General features: G+C 32.4%; 1 pseudogene across 1 annotated transcript; it reads left to right on the top strand.

Annotated features, from left to right (window-relative positions):
- Positions 1 to 2,179: 2,179 nt before the first annotated feature.
- On the top strand, positions 2,180 to 4,971 carry LOC149178005 (glutathione S-transferase F10 pseudogene; annotated as a pseudogene). Its single transcript, XR_016258419.1, has 3 exons — positions 2,180 to 2,254; positions 2,390 to 2,438; positions 4,379 to 4,971. The product of XR_016258419.1 is annotated as a glutathione S-transferase F10 pseudogene (transcript).
- Positions 4,972 to 6,291: the final 1,320 nt, after the last annotated feature.

Here is a 6,291-nt window from a genome sequence, read left to right as displayed (position 1 = left end):
TCATGAGGTGAAGAAGGGCTTTCTTGCTGAGAGGATGACACTAGGTCAGAACAATTGGTTGTAATCCTCTTTGCTATTCTTGATTATTAATAAAGCTATTCAATTTTTCCTCCACATTCTTGTATGATTGATGATATATGAATTTGTGTGGTCAATATATATCTGGTCCTATATTGTTTATGATTGTAGATCTCTGTTCTTGGATAGTGTTATGCTGCTTTGATTCCACAGGTGCTCTTTGAAGCTGGGTAGACGAGGAAGCAAGTGGCAAAGACCTATCAGAAGGGAGAGGAATCAAGCAAGGAACCAAGCGCAAGACAGAGGTTGGTCTCCTTTTTTCCCCTCTTATCTACTTCTCATAAAGGAAAACAAAAGTGGTTTTAGTTTGTTTATTTCTAAGGTAGCTACCAGCCTTAGTGGGACTAGCAGCTCTGTATAGACACTAGATTTCCCGATAACAAAATGGCGACTCTGCTGGGGAGCGAATAGATTGTTTGTTTATCTATATTTGTTTGCTTTATAAACTTATAGATGGAACCTAAAGTCAAGCCATCTAGACTTCGAACTGCATTTGCTATGTAAATGCAAAGTAGATCAATGTTGCTTCATTCTATCTCCGGGTTTTGTTTATAAACTGAACAATTGATTTACAAGCTCTCTAATTGCTCTTGTGGTGGCTCTAGTAACCTCCTTAGATCTACCCCTGTGATTTATTTACTGATTACCACTTGCTCGGCCAAAATCCTTGAATTGTGCTGCAAATTGTGATCAAGAACTGGATCAAAAGTCTCGCACTGTACCATCGCACCCTCTCTTCAAGGATATCAGTATGCATCGCACTTCCCGTGTGTTGTAGGTGGGATGCATACTGGAATCCCTGTGTAACAGGTGCGCTGATCAAAAAGGGCTAATTTTGCCTTCAGACTTTGGTTTTTTCACTCTTTTCAGCTCTATTCAGGAGTTTTGTTGTCTGTAATCAGTATACCTCTGTTGGAAACCCCCTTCCTTGCCATTATTCCGCCTCCATTGTGCAAAGAACTGTAAATGTTTTTATGTATTGTGAGCCATTTTCAGTTCTCTTTTACAAAGAAGTAGCGTAATTGAACTGTCATTTCTTGATTTGAAAGTGTCACAAGTGTCGTTTTCAGTCATAAAAGAGAATCCGATTGTTCTTGATAGTCGATTACACTGTTACTCTTGTATTTGATTTGAATTAATAGTTTTTCAAGTGTCGAAAGCAAGTTTTCAATTCCAAATAACAAAGTGTCGTCATTGTCTTCATTCTGTCTTGACAAGAAGCTTGTTAGTAATGTCGCTTTGAAAAATAATTCAGATTTGCGCTTAGCTTTCTTTTTATCATTCACACATTAAGAAGGCTGAAAACAAATACATGCATGTGAATTTGCAGTTAGACTGTCTGTTGGTTTGATTTAGGATAGTGCATATAGTGTGTGCTCTCTGCTCTATGTTGAAAGAATATAATCAACAATGTAAACTTTGAAACGGGAACTATAAACTCAAAACGGGAACTCTGGCCAAAAGACCCCGAAAAAACATCAAAAACAGTGCTAAAAACGAAAAGTGTTGATGCTGGAATAACACTTTTTTTTTTTTTGGTAAATTTTCAACATGTTTTAAAAATGGCGGTCAAAATCAATTTTTTGCGCAAAAATTATCTAAAAAACACCCTTAAAACGAAAAGTGTTAATGTTGGGAGAACACTTTTTTATCATGACCCCGAAAAACATTAAATTTAAAAAAATAATGAAAACATAAAATTAAAAAAATTAAAACAATGAAAAAACATTTAAAAAAAAAAAAAGTTAAAAAAAAAATACAAAACATAAATTAAAATATATACTAAAAACAAAACATAAAATAAAAATGAAAAATGAAAAAAAAAAATCAAATATATAAAAAAAAGAAAATCAATCATAAAAATGTAAAAAAAGAAAACAAAATTAATGATAAGAATTAAAAAACTAAAAAAAAAAAAAAATTAAACAAATAAATAGTAAAAAAATATATTTAAAAAAAAATGGGAAAAAAAAAGGTTATCTTCTAAACCATAAAAAAAAATTGGCAAAAGAAAAAAAAATTAAAAAAAATGGAAAATAAAAAAAACAAACATAAAAAAAAATAAAAATTAAGTGGCGCGGCGGTGGGCGGAGTGGAAAAGGAGGTGGAGTACGAGTTGATCCCTGTAGATCTCATGGCGGGGCATCACAAGCAGTCTCCCTTTCTCTCGATCAACGTAAGCCATTTCAATTTCTTTTCAATCTTTCCATGCATTCTGGTTCCTTGTTTTATATGAATTTATTCATTCATGCACATACTGATATTCTATTCCTACGTGCTTTTACAATTTTTGTGTTTGTGCTTTTTCCAGCCTTTTGGGCAGGTACCTGCTCTGCAAGACGGAGACCTTACCTTATTCGGTAATGCCAATGTGTGACTGTGCATGTTGTTTATATGATTAGGAAATCCTTTTGCGGTTAATCAGTATCATAAATGCATATGTTTTATGTAATTAGGAAATGCTTTTGAGGCTAATCAGTATCATAAATGAAATCTCTTTAACGATTAATAGAGAGCTGTTTTAGTTACACAGTTCTTTGGCATATATATTCATTTTAATTTTGTTTATTTTCTATTTTAATCTTCAATTTTAATTTAATATTATAATTAATTCATATATAATTTCTTATTCAACCATTTAATCTATCATTTTAATTTTGTTTATTTTCTATTTTAATCTTCAATTTTAATTTAATATTATAATTAATTCATATATAATTTCTTATTCAACCATTTAATATAAGCCTAGATTATACTAGGGAACTAGGGAAATTTGAAGATTAGGCAGCGAAATTATAGTATATATATATATATATATATATAAAGCGTGAATGAAAAATTAAGAAATTATTTAAGTTTTTAATATTAAGTAATAAAAATACAACTTAAATGTTATATATATATATATATATATATATATATAATTTAATAGTAAAATTATAGTTTAAAGTTTTAAAAAATTAAAATTATAAATAAAAGCTTATTGATTAATTGCCTATATAATTATCACAAAATTTGTGAAATATGGTAGAACAAAGAGATGTTCAAATTTAATTTTTATCACCAGGATATTTTCTACTCTTAATCCTAAATTTTCCACTCTTGATCTTTTTTGTTTTTCTATACTCTATGGTTGGTTATTTAATCAACCAGTTTTTTAAAGCCTATGAGGCTGCTACAAAAATTTCAATTTATCATCAAATACCTTGCACAAGGTTTGTGAAATATTATAGAACAAAGAGATGGTCAAATTTTTTATTATCATCCGAGTTCCACTATTGACCCTTATTTTTCTACTCTGGCCCCTTTTGCTATTCTATACTCTATGGTTAGTTCCTTTTTGCTCTTCTATAGTTTATGGTTGGTTCTTTAATGGTTCAGTGCTTTTTTTAAGCCCATGAAGCTACTACAAAAATTCTTGTTTATTAGGTATACTTCTCAACAAATATTTCTGATGTATAAACATGCATTTAGAGTTTTAGTCTATTGATATATTGAGCTCACACAAGTACTTCTTTTGATCTTTTTGGTTATGTAAATACGGAATCTAAGAAATGAATTTTCACTCATATCTATTAATGGAATTAAGATTTTTTCTAGAAAAAAAAACAATTATATGATTAAATAATTATTTCAATTTAAAATAATATTAATTTAGAAATAATTTTTTTTTTTAAATAAAAGTGTTTTTTAACTATGATAAAATTATAATCTTTGAGTTTTTGAGTCATTTTAGGACTATTTAAATAGGTGGATACTTACATTCACTTAAAAGAATATGATTTCTTTTGATCCTAGTAAAAATTGGGTAAAAATAGCATATAAATGTCAATAAGACTTTGGTAGTATAATTTATTTTGATTCTAAAAAAATTTGGGTAAAAATAAAATATAAATCTCAATAAGATTTTAATATGTTTCCTTTTATAATTGTTTTATTGTTTCTTTTTATAATAAAAAAATTTAATAAAAAAGTTGTCAAAATCATCTAAAATTTTATTAATTAGTTTACATGTAAGTGATAAATATGAATGATATGTTAAATTTATATAAACTTATTTATCTATTTTTTAATTTTAAATTAAAATTATTAATATCAAATTTGTATTCACTATTTATAGGTGAAGCATAAATAAATTTGCATATTTTATTATATTAAATTATTAAAACAAATCAACGAACAAATAAAAGCAAAATTTTAATTAGGAAAAGAATAAACTCATATCCAAGCGCGTGGTTACTTGGAAACTACTTTGTTTTCCTCAACCCACACTAATAAATAAATATTGTTGGTGTTGCAGAGTCGAGAGCAATCACAAAATATCTGTGTAAGAAATACCATGGACGAGGTAAATGCGACTATTTGTTGGGGGGTACAGTCGAGGAGCAAGCTCTGGTTGAGCAGTGGTGCGAGGTGGAGTCGCAACAATTCAATCCCCCTCTTTATGCCATCGTGCAGCAACTTGTCATCATTCCCATGATAATGGGAGGGAGCACGGACGAAGCAGTGGTGGACAGTAACGTTGAAAAGCTGAGCAAAGTGCTGGATGTGTACGAGAAGCGACTGTCGAAGAGCGAGCACTTGGCCGGAGATTTCTACAGTCTGGCGGATCTCCACCATTTGCCCTTTCTTCACTGTTTGGTGAATTTGGTTGGGAAGGGCCACCTCGTCTCGTCCAGACAGCATGTGAATGCCTGCAGGCCACTCCGTCCCCCGGCCGCCCATGGTGGAACGGCGGTGGGCGGAGGGCCTGCAGGCAGGCCACTCCGCCCACCGCCGCGCCACCACGGGCGGCCGAGGGCGGATGGTCGATTCCTGGAATCGACCATCCGCCCCCGGCCGCCCTTGGTGGCGCGGTGGTGGGCGGTGTGGCCTGCTGCTAGTTTCTATTAGATAATAAAAATTTAAAATGAGCCACGCCCAAATATTAATCTTTATTGTGTGACTCGGAGACTCTTTTTCACTAGGCTTATCAAAAGCAGTTTTGCTGACCCTTGATCTAAAACATTCTTCATAATCCCTTCTATTGTCCTCAAGGCTCTGGTTTCCATTCACATATTCATAATGGTTTCACTGCCATCCAAAACTCTTCTCCCTGTCATGTCTAAACAATAGAACGAAAAATAATTGAGTACATTTCCAAAAGACAAATTTATTTGTATTTTGCTGAAATTAGAAAATGCAGAGTGAAATCAAAAGCATTTCCAGCACAGTTTATATATCATATCAAGCATTTAACATATAATATTTAAAGCATTTGCATGACGTAAGAGAGATTTCCTAATATGACTGCATAAAACAATCCAGGGCACGGTAGAGAAACTGTCTTTGCCAAAGAATATTGTAATACCTCCAGACAGAGAAGTATCTTCTGAACTACTGCTGCTATCTCGGGCCGAACTATTGTTTGGATTCATTTTAGCAATTTTTCCCTTTGAAATAACGTATAAAGAACAAGACTTTGAGGGATTCATTGTAGTACTTGCTAGCATATCATCGCTTGTAAGGTCTTTATCGACGCCGTTAAGCTTCCTACTATCAGGACCTTTATCGTCCCGTTTAGGTTTTCTACAAAATAATTCAGACCATGAACAATATGTTATGAGAATAAGAACTGATTTAGACCAATGTAAGAAATTCCATTGTATCAGTAATCTCTATTGTCAGCTTACCCTCTACAATCAAAATTTAGTTTGGATAAACATGCAATAAATCAAAGAATATCTAATTTAGCCCAATGTAAGAAATGGTATTGTATGTGTACTCTCTGCTCTCTGTTTACTCTATACAAACGAAATTTTGCTGGGATAAGCCTACAATAAATCAAATTAGATAATAATTGTGATGAACAGTAGAAGTGCTACCAAACCATGAGAAATTTTGTCCAGCAATCGAACGACAGTGAGTTGTTTAATTGAAATGTCTAAAAATTTTCCTGATTTTCGAACTGATTTACCTTTTTACTAAAGGATGCGAAGACATCATAACGAGCTTATTGATTCCGGACTCTCAGATATGTTTCAGAATTGATATTATGATCTTCTAGCACAGTGATTTCTGTCTGCACCTAATTTCAATTGACAATCATGAGTTAATACAGCTGCTCCAGTCTGACATGGCAAAACTGAATGCTGTCTCATAATTAAAAGTCTCCCAGAGGACATAGAGTTTTAAGCTGACCTTTTGGCTGTGACACATCTGCTGAAGAGGCCT

Source organism: Pinus tabuliformis, chromosome 4_1 (genome assembly GCF_031772625.1).
Source record: "Pinus tabuliformis cultivar Carrire ecotype Pingquan chromosome 4_1, CPIR1, whole genome shotgun sequence".
Lineage (NCBI taxonomy): Eukaryota > Viridiplantae > Streptophyta > Pinopsida > Pinales > Pinaceae > Pinus > Pinus tabuliformis.
This window is presented reverse-complemented; position numbering and strand designations above follow the sequence as displayed.